Genomic DNA, 19,907 nt, shown 5'->3' with positions numbered 1-19,907 from the left:
CTTTTTCTCAAAACACTTTACGGGGTTTAAGACCTGAACACTAAACGGATCCCACATAAAGCAAGTCTTTAATTGTAGCCTGATCAGGAAATGAGAAAAAGATCAACTGTACACAAGTTGTGTGTTTGAACCTCAGACAGAAGCTCGACACATTTTTTATCTCACCTAAATCTGAAAAGAGAAGCGTGTTTGACATCAGGGCCTTAATGACAGGCTGCACAGGGAGCTGAGGCACCTTGACCGTCAGTGTTAATGTTACACTGATGCCCTGTTTTGTCTAAAACCACTTTAAATATATAACTAAATTGCTTGTTTGAGTTTGTCCCATCGGCTGCTACTAGATTCACACCTTAATTAAAGCACCATCAACGTTCTGATGAAGCATTTGATGCAAAGGCTGTGAAAAATATTCTTGTTCAGGTAAATGCAGCTAATAAATATACATTCCGGTTCTAGTTGGTTTTAGGTTGATTATCCTGTTTATCTGTTGCGCTGCACCGCCTCTGCGCTGCTTGTGGAGGAGCGGGAGACGGAGGTGATGAGGAGCCAGAACGCGCGCCTGATGGCTGCTAATGAACTGCATGTGCTGCGGGTTCCCATGCAGCCATGGGGGGGGGGGGGGGGTGGCGGAGCCTGCCTTTTGTGCCCGGTTCTGAGCCCATTAGGCACCACCAAGCGCTCGGAGCGCCTGCCTGCCCGCCCGGACTCGGTAACCAGGCATCGGCGCGGGCGAGAGGAGGGAGAGAGAAACAGTAGCCGTATTTAGAGCTTGATCTCCAGGAAAGCGTCCAACATTAGGAGAAAAAAGGAGCCGGGACATTGGTAGTCAGCGAGACCCCACAACAAACCGGGGCCTGACAAAGTTGTCTCTTTGGCAGCCGCGCCTCCTATTGAACCAGTAATTTATTCAAAGGAGATTTTTATCCCCGCGATCTGATTATTATGATAATCAAGCGAGCCGGACCCCTTTCTCGGCTCTTGTCTGCGGGTTCTGGGCTCGACGGTGACAGTAAAAGCTGATTTGCACGGTCTTCACCCCCTGGTCACATTCCTGGACTCCTCTGTATCAAAGACGTGGACAATGAGAATAGTGGATGTGCGCACTTGATGGAGGAGCGCGAGCGCGAGCGCGGGGCCGCGGGCTCCGGCGGGGGCTTTGTGTCAAATGGATTCTAGTAACCAGACAAGATTACACGAAACTTTTTATAATCCCACATGGGCTCGAATGGGGCTCAGAGGGACACACTTGATACAGGAAGCTCCCAAACGGGCCCCGCTGCAGCACGCGGGAGCCTCGGCTTCCAATAAGCTCAATTAGGGGCTTAATTGTCAATCTAAGCATCAGACTCCTTTCTGTATGAGCATGTTATACTTCAAAATCATATTTGTTTTCTGATTTGTAGTGTGAAATGAAGTCAAGAAACCGCCACCAACACACAGACTATTCTTTTCCAGGCTGTGCTCCATGAGGATGTGGGCATCCGTGCTTATTCACAGCCACGTCTGCTTTCATTCTTAGAGGGTGGAGACAAAACAGACGTGCATCGTGTCATAAAGGGGAGGGTCCTGGTGCTGGTATATGTTTTTAGAACAGGCATGTTTCAAGTTCATATTGCATCTGACGCGAGCAATGGCGAGTGCCAGAGACGGAGCGGGCAGGAGGGGGGGGGGCGAGATCCACCTCCGCGGGAAATAATGGGGACGATCACAAGAAAGGGGGGAAAACCCGTCCGAGGAAACGTGAATGGACGGAGCCGGAGCCACGTCACGGCCGTCCGCAGCCATGAAGACCGAGCGGTCCAGCCTCCAGCAGCTCACTTGGTTTCCATCTGCGGAGCCGCGCGCTGCTCGGGCTGCGCGAGCGGACACCGCGGCGGCGACCCGCAGGCGACGGCGTGAGTATGAACGGTGCCGTGGGTTTTCTCCGGACGGGGACGGAGACGGGCAGGTGCAGAACATGCGCTGACGAGGGGGGGGGGGGCGTTTGCGTGTCCAACTGCACACAAACGGAGCAGGATGCGTCTGGTCTGGACGTGGAGCGGAGACGTGGCCGTTTGAGCAGCAGGTCTTCAGCTGCGGACGGAGTCGCTCTCATGTTTGTGTCGTTTCTGACCTGATGCAGTGAGAAGTGTAGAATAGAAGCGCTGATTTATTTAGGATCACAACTGTGGGAGAGACAGAAGCTGAGAAGTGCTCGGCACAAGACGTGTTCCTTAGAAATCCACGTTCCACAGTCGAGACATGAAATGACTTGAAATGGGGTTTTTGTGGTGGAGCTCGTGCCTGGTCCTGGTCCTGGTCCTGGTCCTGGTCCTGGTCCAGGTCCAGGTCCTGGTCCAGGTCCAGGTCCTGGTCCAGGTCCTGGTCCAGGGAAAGGTCACGTGAACATGCAGGAGCAAAGCTGCTCTGAACGACGACACAGCAGTTGCAGCAACTTGTAATTAGAAGAGCGTTGCTCTGCTTTGTAGCGCACGTCCTCAGCCGTAGTGACGCATTGTGCACAGGCTTCACGTGCGCCATTCACGGCAAGACACAAAGGCCCAAAGGCTCCACTTGTGGTGTTAGTTCTACACACCTGCAGGCGCTTCAGCATCATCTCCAGCTCTGCTCGCCGTCAGAAATCCTCCTTTTCCTCTCTTAATTTGTGTGGTTCCGTAGTTTGTGGCTCAGATCCGAGGATTGTCAGCACACAGGCCTGCGATACGCTTGTAATAAGGCAAAGTGGCGGCGTTCACACCCATAGTTGGTGGAGCTCGGGATCACAGGCCGAACATCCAGTCCACACGTGTGAGCGGAGTAAAGGCCTGCGCCGAGAACACGGAGGCAGAAAACTGGCGCGTTCAAGGAGGGAAATGGACGTTATGCAATGTTTCACATGACGAACACGAGACAATGATGAATATGAATGCAGACAGGGTCGATGCATGAGAAGCAGAGTGGCCGCAAACGGAAATAATGCACAGAATCACTCTAAAGCTCAGCGTTTGGAATTTAAAACCATCACCAGACAAACGGTTATGCATAATAATTATTGCTCTTTTATTTTGAAAACCACCCACCACCAGAGACGAGTCCTGCGCCGTTGCAGTGTGAAATAATGTCATCATGTTGCACCCACGCGTCATTTTCCACCTTGTACCGTCCTGATTGTGTGTTATTGTGACAATCCTCGACTGCAGTAATGTGACGTGAGGAGCCGCTTCCGTCTCCAGCGTTGCTTTTTGTTCCTCGTGCGGATGAGAAGCGGTGCGCCGGTTGTCTGCGCTCTGCGGACGCAGGCTGGGTGTAGAACGGAGCAGTCGGGCTCCTGCGGGTCGAACAAACCCCTGGAGAGACGTTGAGCGGCCTCAACACGTGGCTCACTGTACGTAGAGTTCCAGGTCTCACTCGTTCACACACAGGCTCAAGTTTGAAGTAATAATACAAAAGAATGCACAATTAAGTGAAGCCATAAACCACAGCAAAGTTTGGCATTATTTGTAAAATCAAATTTAGTAATTTCCCACACACACACACACACACACACACACACACACACACACACACCGTGCCTGTGGCGTGTGCGCGCGCCAACAGGCCTGCTGCGTCACATTCATTCTGCTCATTCAGAATAATTGCCTTTGTTGCCTCAAAATTCTAAATTCAATCTGAGAACTTCCCCGGTGTCATGAATGGTGTAAAATGGAACGTTGTGCTGGATTTTAGCACGTGCTGCTCATCGGATGGGAACCAACAAGACTTCATAATAGGAATCAATTTGTTGCTAATCAGCTCCGCGCCTCGCCTTTAATTATTTCCAATTACAAACGCCGGGTTTTGTGACGTCATTTACGCGCTGGCCAATGGCGCAGCCTGATGAGGCTGGTTTAAATGGTGAAGAGAGAAGCTGGAGGTGATGCTCGTTGTGCGCTGGTATTTTAGATGAACTCACGCAGCTGTAAATAAAAAACCGTTTTTTCCAGATTCTGCAACACTCGCCACTTTTAAACCTTTGACTTCACTAGAGCTCATTTCGAAACTCGTCAATTATTTCTCGTCGAAATGAGTCGCCGGAGCGGCAGAAAAACCCCACAAGACAAATAGTGAAATTCTAAAACTTTATTGGAATTATATAACAACAGCGGGGCCACGAATAAGCTAGTGTTAATGAAAGAACTATTAATGATAATGGGGGAATACGTGCAATCTGCATAAAATTATGTGTGGGCTGGAAATCGCAAAATAGATCTGATCTAAAAGCGAGTAATAAAACTAACAGAGCAGGGATTAAAAACAGTCCTATTAATACTGCATCAGTCCCATTCTCATACGAAACAATATCATAATGAAGCTCTGATGCTTCAAACACTAAAATTAATTACTCAATTATTATAGTTAATATAGTTTTACAACAGCAATAAAATGTAAAAACAATGAGAGTTTTAAAAATGCTGCTGACTTTTATTATGTGTATTATTACTGGGGGTTGAAACGTGGCTGTAAGTTATAGTAAAATGTGACCATTTTACAGTCTTGCTTATTTATTATATTTTAATATTTATTAATATATTATATTATAGTTTAGCAACATATATTTATCTGTTGTGTTTTATAAGTGAATTTAACAGTATTTTTCTGCCAATGTGTAACTGGATGTTTGTGTGTAATTAGCCTGGGCCAGTGTGTAGACGAATGTTGATGTGTGTGTGTGTGTGTGTGTGTGTGTGTGTGTGTGTGTGTGTGTGTGTGTGTGTGTGTGTGTGTGTGTGTGTGTGTGTGTGTGTGTGTCTGTGTGTCTGTGTGTGTGTGTGTCTGTGTGTGTGTGTGTGTCTGTGTGTCTGTGTGTGTGTGTGTCTGTGTGTGTGTGTGTGTGTGTGTGCAGCATTCTGGGAGCTGGGGCTCGTCTCTTAAAGGGCCTCTCTCCTTGTCCCTGTGGACTGGATCAAATCACAGCGAAGGGGACCCACGTTGTGGTGAAGAAGACTTATTTCCAGAGCGTAGAAGACAAGGAGGGAGCGCCGCTAGGTGGGGGTTGCTGCGTGTTGCCAGTCCAGTGGTGTGTTCAGGTTTGGGTGAATGATGGCGGTTCGAGCGGTGCCGAGCCTCACCCTGCTCGCGCTCGTTCCCACTCTGTGGGGGGGCTCCTGTGAGGGATCTGAGCACACAGAGCGGCTTAAATTAGCCGGGGCCTCGTGCCATGTGTCACTGTGCTGCAGCGTTGTCTGCACCACCCAGGAAGGTGTAGCTCACTTTTGTTTTGCTCTGTTTCTGTCCACACTGGGAGACATGAGAGGACACAGCCTTGGACTGGTGGCCTTTGCGTTACTGGTTTTACTGGTACTGATGCTATTTGTTGCACGTTAAATGCCTCGACCTTCCTTTGACGCCAGGCTCGAGCTTATGCCGATCAGATAATATAAATAAAGACAAACCAGTTTCTTTTGAATGGGATCTTTTCTCAATTTAAAAATGCATTTGGGCCGTGGCGGGGGGCAGCGTTTGAAGCCATCACCTCCCATGGAGTCGGGCAGCAGGCAAGCCGAGTGCGGCTTCACCCCGGGGATGGGCGCCAGGTTGGGGATGGGAAGCTTGGCACTGGATCCAGTTTGGACTGGTTGGACGACTGGTGTACATTTTTTTCAGGGATTTGGCATTGGACTGTTTTTGATGGAAGATTTACTCGCAGGCCAATCAAAGGCCTTCATTCAGAGATTTCTATTGGCTGAGGTGATTTGAGGCGGGGTTATAACGTTTTAAGAGGTGCTGTAAGCTGAGGCCTCGTCTATGTTCAGACACAGAACTAATTTTTTAAATTAAATTTAAACTCATTCCCACATCAGTCTGCTTCACACCACATAAAGTCAAAAACATTGAGTGACATGAGTCTATTTTTTTAACAGCTTGTTCCTGGGCCCATGTTGCTTCAGCTGCGCCTTGAGAGGATGGGTAGCCTTAGGGGTTGGTTGTTATCTTTGGTTATCTAGCTGTATGAGTGATGTACATTCTTCATAAAGCTAGATAACCGAAAGTAACAAGAATCCCATTACACTCCTGAAAAGGCATCAAGACCCCAGAAACAGCCTCCCTTCAACACAACAGAAGCTCTGCTCCAAGAACATGAGAAGAAAAAGGATGACATTTGAAAAGGCGTGGGAGCAGAACAAAGCTGCAGGTACGAGGCGTGGACGTTGGTCCGTGGTACTGTAGGTTTGTGGAGTGAATGTGTGTGAGCGTTTCCCAGACCGCAGGCCTGTTCATAGGTATGTGGAGTAAGAGTCACATTGCTGTATGTGTTCCCTACAGCTCCCTGCAGCCGGTTGCAGTGATCCATGCAGTGTGGTTGGTGCAACAGGATCACTTTTAATCTAATAAGCCTCATGATCCTGTGTGTGGTGCTGCATGCAGGAGATTAGCCTTAGCATCACATGGCCAGGAGTGACAGACTGTGATTCACCAAAGCCAGCAGACTTTGACAAGTCATTGACTGCTCGGCGTTAGCTAACCGGCTAGCTAGCCCTGTGCTCAACAGTCCAGCTTTGATAGTAGCTGCATACTGTGCTATGAATTATACATATGTTCATGACTTGGATAGGATTGTGTAACTTAGGAATTCTATAATACCCGGCCTCCAGTGCCCCGCAGACAAGCATTAGTTTGGGGCCAGTTTTGTTGTTAGCCACTGTTTATTTTTTTTCTCTTTTGCATGAAAAGATGTTTGATTTGGGGTCCTGGCCGCTGTTTGATTTGACGTGACCGTTGGCCTGGTTGTGAATAGGCCGTGGCAAAGCCTCCATTGCATGAGCTGCTACCCTGTGAAAAGGCCTGATGGGATCTCGCTGAACGGTGCTATGTGCTCGCAAGGATCCAAAGAGGGAGTGGTCCAGGAGCAATCAAGCAGAAAGTACCCCCAGTGATGAGAACCATGAGTAAAGGAAGGAGAACAATCTGGGCCTTTAGGTTCCTGCCCCGTCTCATGGTGGGGAGTAATTGGTCAATCAGATCTTCAACCTCAAGTCCTCTGATGGCTGATTGAAGGTGTGATTTCTTTTCTGCCCATCAAAGCTAGAGGGTTACTCCTGCTGAGTGAGGCTGCTGAAGACTGTTCCTAAGGTCTAAAGGCTTTTGGAGCTACAAGGCGAGCAGCGCGCCCCAAGCCTAATGCCTATTCCACACAGTGGAGTGCTGTCTCAACATGGCTCCGCTAAACATCACCCACCAGTTTGGTTATGCTCAGCTCCACATGGTACAATTTCTCAACAGTTGTTCAGAGCCAAAGTTAAATTCCAGAAAGACTGCATGTCAGCATCACCCCACAGTGTCAATCTCTTCAAGTCCTGCAGTTATCCATGACTGCCTGCTGCATTGCAGGTGTTGAGTGTGATATTTGAGCTTTGGGCTGAATAAACAAGAGCCTTGACAGGAAATGACAGCATTAAACATCACCTTCTGGGATGGCAAACAGTACCTGGTCCCATGTCCCAACAGAGCTGGCGTGTCTTTAGTGGTGTGTAGACTTGATCTGCCACCCTACAGTTAGAACAAGGTTTGTGCCTGACCCCAAACCAAGCACAAGCTTGGGCAGATTCTGTGCAGACTAGAGCTAAGCCTTGTGCTCCGTTTCTAGCGTCATTTACAGTGTTTGGGGTAAATGGGAACTAAACTATTGGACAGATTGTGTTTCTACCCTAAGCAGTGCCCTGGGAGATGCATGTCATGGTGCAAATGCTCTGTGCTGGCTCCATGTGTGGCACAGTTCAGTATCACTAACACTTCACACTGAGGACCCTGGAGTATAGATCATCTCTGCCTGCCTGAGAGCAGAACAGAGACGCTTCCCAAAAAACACCTGAAGGTCTTTGGTCTCTTTCTCCCTCCTCTGTGTCCCCTGGCAGGATCGGAAATAGAATAACAGCGAGAAAGGATGACGAAGGAGGAGGGCGGTGGGTTTGTCTTTGCTTTCATGCACCAGGCAGCAGATTTAGACTCCAAGTGCCAAATAGAAAAACAGTCATTGTGGTCGAGTCCAACTTGCCCCCCCCACTGGTAGACTTTACGGTCAATAGAGCTAGTCCACTTGTCACTAAGGGACAATGCGCCCTTTAGCCTCTTTTTCAGTCTTGCAGGGTCCAAGCAGCCAGACAGTTCTTTGAATAAAACCCAGTGATTCTTGCCCCTTTTCTCTGCCTCTCTTTCTCCTGATGGGACAAACCAAGAGGGATTGGAAAATGAGTTCACTGTTGGGCCGCAGCTGAAGGCCAGACCTTGTTATTTTCACCAACACTAGTGCCCCCATGCACCGACACAGAAATAATTGTATCCAAGGCAGTTGCAAAAGTCACTGGGCCTCCCAAGAAAAAGGAGATTAAGTTTGGCAAGTTAGCATTAACAGGTGTACAATGACTGTGTCCGGACCACACGGGAGGGACTGCTGCCGTCTGACCGGTGGCTCTGTTTGCTTCCTGTTGGGTTTGAAGTTGCACAGAGGAAAAAGAAAGAAAATTGTTTGTGGTCTTGCACAACCAGAGTGATCTTGACCCCATTTAATTTCCCCTAGTAGCTGTTTGCAGCTCAGCACTGGCCAAAACTGTAGCTTATATTTGCCACTGCCGATGATTTGCCAAATCTTCTCCCAAGGGATTCTGCAGATATCTTTAGATCTGGAGCTGTGCTCACTCAGGGGAGCAAGTTAAGGGTAAACAATGCAGGCACACAGAGAAAGAAAGAAATATCAGAGGGAGTGCGGCGCAGCACGGAAGCTTGAATACGTTGCTGAGACAGTGATGTTTTAAGAGGAGAAATATCTTTCAAGAATGAGAGAATGAGGAGCCTTTTCTCTTCATACCTTCAGTATTTCAACCACAGTAAATCGAACCATTCAGCAGCAGTACAAACAGAGACACTCTCACAGCTGAGGAAAAACAGTGCATGCGTTTGTTTGTTTCAGTTGTTAATAAAGCTTTTACCGAGAGCCTCTGTGCTCAGAAAAGCCCATTCTGGTGAAATGACTTGGCAAAGCATCCGATGGAGGGCCTGTTCAGAGCGAAGCTGCTCCCGCTGCCATTGTCTAGCTCGCTCTCACACACCTACCGGTCCAGAGTAAGCACACAATTTCATTGTTGTGTGAGCTGTTAATATCAGAGGCTTCACAATAGAGCCCATTCGCCATATTTGCATAAGGCACTTTTCCAACAAGAACCCAGAGAGGGCTTGAAAGCTGGCCCACTCCAGTGCCAATGGCAAAAAAATGTCAAGTGCCAATTAGGAGAGGTTTGCCACCATTCAGCAATACCCCACCCCTGTAGTCCTTCCCCTCCCTGCTTACCCAGCCCAGCTCTCACAATCCAAGTCACCCCTGTTTTTACCACCTTATTTCAGACGTAGCCTACCCTACTGACACCCGCAGACAAAAGCTGGCTCCCTCCTCCGCCAGCTAATGGAGGAGCAAAATCAGATGTGTACTCCCTTCACCAATTACTCAGCTGTCTTTGTTGACTTCATTGAATAGACAAGTTCAGGATCTTTGAGGGTGAACCTGTGGACTACAGTCCACCTGCTTCAGTGCATGTTGAATTCAGCAGGCCTGCTTCGTTGTCCTCTGTGTGTCTGTGTTTGCATGGGTAGGTGGATAACTGAGGGTAGGACTCGTACGATTTCTGCATCGGAGCTAACAGCGTTTAGCCATTTTAAGCTAGCCCTGCCTAATATTTAGCACTAATCTAGATGAACATACGTAGATGAGTCCTATAATGAGAACACTGAAGTCAGCTGGTAGGGCTAAAGATGATGATACTACTGAGGTTTACCGGGGCTACATCAGATCCAACTCAGCTTAACTGGTGTCGTCAACAGAGCCGAACAGTTGTTTACACTTAAAATGAGGAAAATGCTACATCATTTCCACTGTCACTTAACTACAGCTGTCAGGTGCAAAGTGCACGGCGACGGAACGTTTACTTGAACCTTCAGCGTCCGTGAATTCAGGCAACACTTTGTTTACACCAGGGAGGTCTTTGTTACCAAAGGCAGAGACATCAAATAAATAAATAGGACCTGGTGTCACGTAAAATGACGAGGATGCAGCGAATGAAATAAAAGAATTAAGTCGCAGACACGATAAAAGAAGGTAATCGTGTTTCCCCAGTCGGGCTACTGTTGTTTTCCACAGAGCATTTACCTAAGTTACCGCCTCCTGCCACTCACACGGATTTTCTCTTGTCCCTTTTTCTCTTTCATTCTTTCATTCAATCTCTGTGTCTATTTTTTCCCACCCTTGATTCTCAGATGGTTGGATCTGATTTGCATGCATTTGCATAATGAAAGTCATTTGCATGCTCAGGGGCAGACTGTACCATGAGAACAGACATGAAAAGGTGTGTGTGTGTGTGTGTGTGCGTTTGTGTGTATACATGTGTGCTTGTGTGTGTCCACGGCTGCGTCTTCATGCTTCTGTCAACTATACATGTGTGTTTTGATGGCTAAACCACGTTTTTAGAATTTTTCGCTGCTGCCCTCTGATTTTCTCTTCCCCATTTTCTGTGCAGGCTATCTCAAAGACACCACTGAAGGAAAGCTGGCAAAGGCAGACTGAAAACGGAGAAGGAAGAGGAGGGGTTGCTGTTGATTCTGCCCTCCCTCTCCTCGCCCTCCTCTGCATCGCCTCTTCGCACCTCCTCCTCCACTCCATCCTCGGCAGACTGCCCCTTTTTCCTGTACAGCGAGACGCAGCCCGCGCCACCATCTTAGAGCAACGCTGGCACGAAATGGAAGTGTGAAGACCAGTGAGCGCAGGTAACATGCCAGAACCCCGCGCGCCCGTCGCTCTGCGTCTTTTCAGTGGCGCCACCCTCAGCTCCATCCTCTTCCTCATCGCCGCGCCCTTGCTCTTCTTCGAGATACAGCCTCTCCTTTAATCACCTCGGATATATTTGTTAATTGCACAAGTGGCGAGATGCACTGGAGGGTGGAGGGAGGGTGAGTCGATGTGGGCGGAGCGCCCGTTGTATGTGTGTTCACATTAAATCACTCCGTTGTAAATGCCACTCTCAGGAGACTTCCAGTGGGCATCTGTCCTCCGAAAGCGCCATGTTTTCTTGTCCGTTGGGGAATTCTCATGCCATCCTCAGCTGCCATGTTGGAGATGCAATGCCAGTCGTGCATTCTGGACAATACAGAGGTGCGTTTTGTAAATGCGTACGGTGAAGAGCTGCTGAATTCAATCACTGTAATTGGTCAAACACATAAATGGAAACAGGGAGGAAGAGAGAGTTGGACCTTGATAGTCTTGGGACTGGAAACCTCTCTTTGTGTTGGAGGGCAGTTGGTGCTCAGACAAGTTGAGTATTGTTCTCCATGAACAAGCTTGTTGCAGAGCAGCCACAGCTTCAACCGTGAGCTCCTAACTTTCAAAAGCGCTTAAGCCAAAACACCAATTAGCATCGTCTGGGCTTGATTAAGTAAGGCAGTTGGTAAACAATGCTCCCCATTGTCCTGGCAGCAGATAGACCCTCCGTTGTTTGTGTCTGTGGTCCGTAGGTCAAAGACTAACGCTAATATTAACCCATAGTGAGTGACTGAGTTGTGCCCATTCGGTCAAGGTGAGGGAAGTAAATGGGCCAGTGAGTAAATTGTTTCATTCAACCCAAATCTTTGAATAGTTCTTTCCAGTATTCAAGGTCCTCAGCCATGCGGTCGACTGCAAACTTTCACTTTCTGACCACTGCGTCTCTCAAACAGGATAAGTTGCTTGGCTTTCCTAAAATGTGCTCTGGTAATTGTATCAAACCCAAAGTCTACTAATCACAGCCAGACCTCCATAAACAGGTGGTAGATTGAGCAAAAGGGCTGAGCCCATTCTCAATTTACTGTGTAAATTATGCAGAGCCCAAAACAATACAAACAGTAGACAGTGGAGTGGCTGGCACTGGCTAATGAGATGATGAGAAGCAGGAGGGCTGGGAGCTAGCGGAGGTGAGGGGGTGGGCACAGCCAGCAGCTTGTGTCTGGCAGGGAAGCAGACACTGTCCCGTCTGCGGGTGGGAGGGGGAGGCAGCAGGCAGCTGGGGCACCCTGCCCCCATTGCACCAGCCTTGGGAACCTCTGTGGCAGGGGTCCCCCAACACTGGCACATAGGGGCCCCCCAAAAGTCTGGCTGCCCCAACACCCCCCTTCCTCTTGTCTCCCCACCCCCACAACCTAATGTGAGGCTGGGGGCCTGGGAAGGACTTCAAGTTCATGGCCAGACCTCCTATTGAGCTGACAGTCTGACTGTTTGCTCAATTCGGCTCCCTATTCAGAACGGTGCTGGAGGGGGGGGGTTGTTGAGAACGGGCTGAAGGACGGTGGGGGTGTTAGCTGGGGACACCAAAGCACTGTGATAACTATTCATTCAGCAGAGTGAAAGTGAATGGGGGGGGCATAAATAAAAAGTGTGGAATCCAGGCTCAAAGTTTGCTTTGAGCAGTGTGAGCCGCTCTCACACTCTTTTAGACTCTTAATTACCGGCGCCTTCCACTTTTCTCTTCCTTTCTCTAACTACACCCCCTCATCCTCTATCTCTGTCTCTCACACACACACAGCAGATCACAATCATTCTCATCATCCTTCTATCCCCTGGTTTTATTAGGCCACATGCTGGGGCTGTAAATTTACCATTAACAAGCTTATTCACTGTAGTCCTCTCAACAAAACAAGACCATGATGCCAATAACTCAAAGCGACACCAATACTGCCTTTTATGCCACCAACCTCTGCAGCTGCCCCCCCACTTCCTTCCCGGCCCTGGTGCAGCGCCCCCGCTCTGAGCGATGGCGTACTGCTACACGCTAGGCGAACGGAGGCTTGCTAGTAACTAATTAGTGCGTGTGTTGTTGATTTGTGCGGCTCAGCTGGACTTTGGCCTTATTGGCTCATGGTGCACTCCGTGACCCGCTGTAGGACTTTAAATTGCTTGTCTGAGCTGCTTGGAGCAGAAAACGGGGTTTTGGTGGACGTCTGAAGCCCAACTCAGCCTAGCTTAGGGTGCGTCACATGCTTCCTCTTTGTATAAGCAGCTCCTGTTGTACCAGGCTCCCGTTAAGGCCTTTCAACTTCAGCCTCAATCCCTTCAGCTGGTACATGCAGCTGTGCTTACCCCGGCCAGACTAGGACACGTGGAGCATTTCTAGCAGAGCCCTCCTTTTGATGCATTCATAAACCTGTGTCAAGCGTCCACATGACTGAGGGTTAAAGTATCCTTTCTGTTTGCAGGTGAAGGGATCCTAAATGGACGAAGCCCATAGCGGAGGGACAGCACAGCCCTCCTTGGGACGACTCAGTGGAGACCATGTGAAGATCTGAGCTCATGTTGGACTGTGACCGAAGGAAACAATGTTTGGACGAAAAAGCCAGAACATGTGACTCTATAAGTTCTGCCCATGATTTTAAATGATATGTTCATGTAGCTTGTTGTGTTAATAGATGAAGATGTGTAACTAACATAGGTCCTGTTTGACTAGTTGAGCTATAGCCCACGTTGTTTGGTTTGTGTTTTGTTGTAGTTGCTATAGGACTCAGACGTGTGAATGTGAGACCCACGGCAGCAGTGAATAGAACTGCACTGCGATTGGACAGCTCCATGTGTCGCCTGACACAGTGGTGAAGGAGAGAGCTGTCGTCTTTATACTCTATGCAACTGTTTGATCTTTTGTTTTGGTTGTTTTTTCTCACCTTGAATTCCTCATGACACTTTACTTTACTGTAGAATTTTTAGGTCGGTCAGTTTGAAGAAACTCCTCCAGACATCAGCTCTGCTAGATCACCGATGCAGAAATCACAGCAGCTCAGTTTCATCTGTGCATGCACTAAATCTCATATTTGTAGCCTTTGAATTAAGACACAATCTCAGTGAATATGTATTCACACATTGAATCTTGAAGGAGGAAGTGGCTCCTGGCTGCGTGAACACAAGGCAGCTGAGAGCTCGGCTGCAGCAGTCGGGCTCATGGCCGCTACCTGCTTCTCCGATGACACAGCTTTGCTTTGGACATGACAAATACATGGGCTGTAAACGCTGCCTTAATTTCCTGTTCTTGACATGAGCACACACACACACACACGCAATAAGCCAAGCACTACCACAGCTTAATTCATTCTATATTAATTTTCGGGAAGTGGCAAATTTTTTATTACCAGCGATAATCTATGCAAATCTTTTAAATATGACTTTAAACAATCTATGTCTATGCAGCGCTTTTGCAATTGATTCAAGAGAGACTATCTTGGCCTAATTTAGAAAATGTATTCTTTTGATAATCATGCACATCCCAGTGCTCAAGACAATTACTTATCTGCCTGGATAAGCTTGAAATTATGTTTTTAATCTCTAGCAAAAAAGTCACTCTTCTGATATCAGTCCACAGGCATGAAAAGCACCAATTGTGGTCTGAAATCATTAAATGGGTTGCACTAAATTTCCTTTTTGCTTAAATGGATATCAGACGTATCTAGTCAGCTGTGCTCTGTGTGCCACAGCCTTTTGTTTTTCAAATCCAGTCTCTGAATGAGTGTTCACCACTTGTGCCTTCCTTTGGAAAACTGTTGGGATACTAATAAAGGTTTACATTGAAAACAATGACTAACTGGCTCCTGTGAACGTTATCTGCATGCTATTAGACACCAGGGTCATCTGCTGGTTAGTGGGAAGCTTCAGGTTTTGTGCTGGAGAAAATCCGTAAATCAGCATTGATGTAATGAATTTGAAATAGAGACAGAAGGAAGATGAACAGTCAAAATGTACCGAGTGGCAGCGTCCCTTTAATATTGAGCTGTGCATTTTTCCAGCTACAACGTAATGTTACAGCCGAACAAATAGATTATCTTTTCCTCTGGGATCACAGTTCTCAATCACCATCAGCCAGGTGCACCATCCTGGTGGAGGCGTCCGTCTGTCCAGCTGTTATTCCACATCTGCAGACAACAAGCAGTCGGACTCTTCTCCCGGACGCCGGCGTTCAGAGCACTTCGCTGACGAACACCACATATGGCAAACGCTCCAAAATACAGGCCTCAGTTCATTAGCATTGTCATGTAAAAGACCCCACTGTAAAACAAATGAAATGTCCGCAACGCTTTTCATTCATTCTGCCTCCTTCATGAAGTCTTGTGTAATTCAATGAGAGGGGTTCTTAACCTGCCGCAGCCCCTTGGGTGTCTGCAGCTTTTACAAGCCGCTCTTTACTTGTTTACAGCTGCGGCGAGCACTGAAATGAGCTGTAGTACACATAAACAGCATCTCCACGCAAATATTACAGTGGCCTTATTAACCAGGGCAGGCTGCAATTACATTATGTCGCAGGCGTTAACATCCAGCAGGCGAGCACGCATCTCTGTGACAACTCCCCTCGCCCTCAGTGCTTCTTGGCAGCGTTATGGGCCTCATAATCTGATTCACAGTTTTTGTCATGCTGCCAAGAGGCACGTTGCATTAGCCAAGCACTATAGGCCCTAATGAACTGAGTGGCAGTGTTAAGCACACTGGGGCAAGCCAGAGTGACGGCGTGCAGACGGGCTGTCATCGGCAGCCATGTTGGATCACGGCAGTTACAGCAGCTCGCGCTCGACTGTTTGTCAGGTCTCTGTGAGCAAAACAAAAGGCGGGGTTGTGTATCATGTTTAGCATCATGTGTTTAGCATCATGTGTGTAGCATCCTGAATGATGGCGCTGCAGGCAGGTAGCTCAACATACAGCACAAAATGGCTGCTCACTACATCTGATAACGAAGGGGTGTGATTCCAAGATGGTGCCGCTGCTGATGCTGCTTGTATCAGATCAGATCATAAAAATGAGAAAGGCCACAAGTATTGATGGACAAGAAAAAGCGACCGGTGGTGGGGTCTAAAGTGGAAATGGCAAATTTTGGTGCACGTCCAAGGTCTCAGATCTTGGGTGCTGCTCCTTTCACTAGTTCCTTAGTACTTACATTGGTATTCAGGAATGCACCCCTCAGAGGCCATTCTCCTGGATTTTGGAGGGAAACGTGATCGGTTGCTAGGATAGAGGACGGGTGTTTTCGGATTCGACCGTAGCTGGTGCCAAGAGAAGGCGGCATGTGTCCAGATCTGTCCTCCCACAGCCGCCGCCTGGCAAGTGTTCAATAAGCAAAGACAAGCTAGCTGTGGCTAAGTTGAAGGGTGTGTTACTCTGTGAAACCCTCCAATTGTGATGAGTGCGTGTGGTGAGATTATGCTGCGTCCAGGTTCATCATCACGCTGATGGACTGGGCCTCAGTGGATCAGAGGAACCAGGCTGCCGATGTCGCCGCCAACACAACCTTTTTGAATCTGCTCATTTCTGAGGAAGAAAAGCTTCAACATGCTGTGCCTCCACTATAACAAGGAGCTCACACCGTGGAGGTCTCTTGTCATGATGGAGGAAACCTCCTCCAGCAGGAGAGCTTAGCTAAACTTAGCTTAGCTCAGCGCTGGCGATCCAGACGCTTCCTGGTAGACGAGAAGCCCTGTTGTGGAATGTCAAGCAGTTTGGCTGGAGCGAGCGACTGAAGCGGGAAGTGATTTGACTAATGTTGCCCCTTTCACTGCGCTGCTCTCCACCACGTCCCCCTTCACCCTCACAACCGCCAAAAAACCTCCCCAGAAAACTTTACGCTGATGTCATTCATATGCAAAACAGGCGTGCTTTCAGCGAATGAATGTGTGTGAGCAAGTGTGTACGAATGTGTGCGTGTGTGTGCACGCATGTGTTGCTTGAGTGGCTGATTCCATTACTTGAAGGACCATTACACTTGCCTGTCAACAGCCAAAAGACCTGAGAAAAATTAGCAGATTAAATCACTGGGCTCCTCCTCGTCTTCCTCCGCCGGCTGTTGTTGGCACCGTGGAGGTGTTGTGACAGAATCAAAATTGCCTTTGAAACTGAAAATAAGTGTTCCATTAGTGACAGGTCCTAATTTTGTCAGCAAATCTCTCAGTGATGACAAAGAAATTAAACATAAAGACAATGATAATGGTGTCAGACACTCGGGGCAGAGCTCCTGGGAAAGCGAGTATTTGGGTGGTAAAGTCCTGTAAACATGACTGGCTAAATCCATCCGTCTCATAAAATCAAGCAACAGAGAGGCTTTAGCTGTTTCCGTACAAGTTTATGGATGCATTCGGGTGAAAGTTGAAATGTTTGGAGGCGGTCAATGCTTTTCAGAGGAGTTTGTGGTTTCAGCAAAGTTGCACCAAAATAATCTCCAATCCTCATTATCATCATCCTGATGTTGCCTTTTAAAGTGACAGGACAGCAGCAAAGCTTCTCCCATCACAAACAAAAGGAGAAATGTGGGAATGAAACCCCCTTGGGTCCGATTAGCATCCTGGGAAAACAAAATTTCCCCACTGGGGCGTTTACCACAGTCCAGATGGGTGTACCCCGAAAATCAGCCACACAGGGGACGTGAGTGAAGAAGAAGGAGAGGTTTAGCCCCTGAGGGAAGATGGAGGAGGAGGAGGAGGTTGTGAGAGAGGGGCTGCGAAGAGTTAGTGCCGACAGCTCAACAAAAGCCACAGCCGCCACCGAGCGCAGGGAAGAGCACGGGAAAAGAGCTGAGGTCAAGGAGAGCGGGGGTTCAAGTTCAAGGCCACCGTCAGCGTCTGCATTTCAACTACAGCCACAGCAACTGCTTCCCCACGTCACCAACTACAGTCAACATTCAAGCCAGGGCAACAACAACCTGACCGAGCAACGAGGGATGAGGTTCTGAGGCCTGGACCGCTGCGGCCGGAGGCGTCCGGGTGGAAGGTTCAGGGAGGAAACGGGTAAAACGAGTCTGTCCCTGTGGTCTGTCGAACCTGCACATTGAAAAGCCACAAATTCAGGATCGTACCTGAACTGAACAACTACGAATCTGAGTAGAAAACATGACACTATAAAAGTGTTTGTGGTGAGATCGAGCATCATCATCATCATCATCATCATCATCATCAGCGAAGTGTCGTCTTGTGTTCACGTGCTTATTTTATGCAATAATTTCATGATAGTTACAGTGTATCTGCTGTGGCCATCTTGATTATATTGACTGTCAGAGTGTGAGAAGAACATTTTGCATAACAACAGCCTAATGAGATTTTTAAAGTCATTTGTGTTGATTATTTCTGCTTCCCTCACGTGTCAAAGGCCACATTAAGATGCCAGAACGATTCTGCATGGAATCTGCTACAAGCATGAAATATGTTGTGTTCTCACCTACTGCAGAGTCGCGTTGGTCAGACTGAAGTTTGGTTTATAGCGAGTCATGATGTTTCTGGACCCAAACCTGAACCTGATCCAAACACTGCTGATCCAGAGACCATGGGCCTGAAAAACATGATAATGGGATTAACAGAAGCCCATATCTGTCCGCTGATCTGTGCTATAAATGTATTTTATGTCTGTTTAAATAATTCTTAGTAAATTCTAAACCACTAAGTGTCCTGGGGAGAAACCCGAGGCGCAGCAGCACGAGCCTCAGCCCTGAATACTCAACAACCGAAACCGAGACGGGGTTGTGGCTTATTGGCTTGTTGTGAATAGTGGATATTACAAGAAAGTGGAACTAAGTTTAGGCTGTTTAGTCCTAAATCATTAGTGCTAAGCTCAGACCCCTTGCTGACATGGGTCTGTTCCTCTGGGTTCCTCCCAGCAGCTTTGCCTCAACGGCTCAACTAAACACAACCTGCTCCTTATGATTTGGAGCGTGATTGTTTTCTTATTTTGTGACCAACGCGACCTCTGACCCCAGCCTGCTGGACACTGAGGCTGCTGCTTGTTCACATGTGGACGGAAGCCTGACAAACACCAGAGCGTTCAAAACGCGACATTTGTTCAGGCAAAAACGCTGCAAATCAGGTTATTAAACATCTCTATTTACAAAATGTCAAAATCAGAATGTCACTTTTTTTGATGGGCCTTTGGTTTTTAAAAAGGCCCTAAAAACATCATAAAGACCAAAGTAAGAATTTAAGTGTTGTGTGTGTCAGGAAATGTCTGAGCCTCAGAGTTGGACGAGCAGGTGTGAGGCTGGACCCACCGTGCACACAACAGAGTGTGTGTGTGTGTGTGTGTGTGTGTGTGTGTGTGTGTGTGTGTGTGTGTGTGTGTGTGTGTGTGTATGTGTGTGTGTGTGTGTGTGTGTGTGTGTGTGCTTCATAATCCAGATTCATTTTGCAAACATTCAAGGACGCTGTGACCTGAGCTGAGATGAAGAGGAGCAGGACTTCCTGCCCCCCTCCACCCTCAGCACCACCAGCCAGGACCCGCCGCTCCAACAGCCTCCTGCTTCAGGTCCTCATGAACCACGCCGAGGGTCCGGCTGCCACTGGTGTGCTGAGCTCATGACGCATGTGATGTGGAGGCTTCCTCACCATCGTTCCCATCCCCGTCCCCATCAAACTAATGGGGAACGTGATGCCTTTGTCCCGTCCAGCATTTTTCACACATTAAGTGACATATAATTATTCAATTTAAACAAGCAAGTGTAGCCTGGAAGCAGCCATGTTTAATGGACACAGCATCTTTTGTTATTTACTCTTACTGGCTTTTAATGTGGCCACCCCCTCCCCCACCTCATTAGGGGTCAACACAGGAATATGCACAAATACACACATTACTGCATCACCTTCACACACACAGTGGCAGTTACTTGTCAGACTGGTGCCATGCTCCACCTCTTCTCACAGCTTTCAGGCTAGCTCCTGGTTGCCTTGGCAACTGGCTGTGTGTGTGTGTGTGTGTGTGTGTGTGTGTGTGTGTGTGTGTGTGTGTGTGTGTGTGTGTGTGTGTGTGTGTGTGTGTGTGTTTGTGTGTGTGTGTGTGGACTACAATATGACGAGAGCGTGAGGGCAGCTAATGTGGATACACACACACTGCTGCAAGAAACACGCAACATACACAAATTAATTAATGGAGATGC

General features: G+C 48.1%; 1 long non-coding RNA gene across 2 annotated transcripts; it reads left to right on the top strand.

Annotated features, from left to right (window-relative positions):
• The first annotated feature begins 1,880 nt into the window (after positions 1-1,880).
• LOC114843140 (uncharacterized) lies at positions 1,881-14,590 on the top strand. Of its 2 annotated transcripts, none has more exons than XR_003783541.3 (4): positions 1,881-1,895; positions 5,880-6,151; positions 10,521-10,767; positions 13,225-14,590. It is a non-coding gene; the product is annotated as an uncharacterized LOC114843140 (long non-coding RNA). The 2 variants fall into 2 exon arrangements; XR_005896783.2 differs by lacking the exon at positions 1,881-1,895 and adding an exon at positions 4,990-5,004.
• The last annotated feature ends 5,317 nt before the right edge of the window (positions 14,591-19,907 follow it).

This window comes from Betta splendens, chromosome 16 (genome assembly GCF_900634795.4).
Source record: "Betta splendens chromosome 16, fBetSpl5.4, whole genome shotgun sequence".
Lineage (NCBI taxonomy): Eukaryota > Metazoa > Chordata > Actinopteri > Anabantiformes > Osphronemidae > Betta > Betta splendens.
The sequence above is the reverse complement of the archived record's forward strand: the minus strand, read 5'-3'. Positions and strand labels throughout refer to the sequence as shown.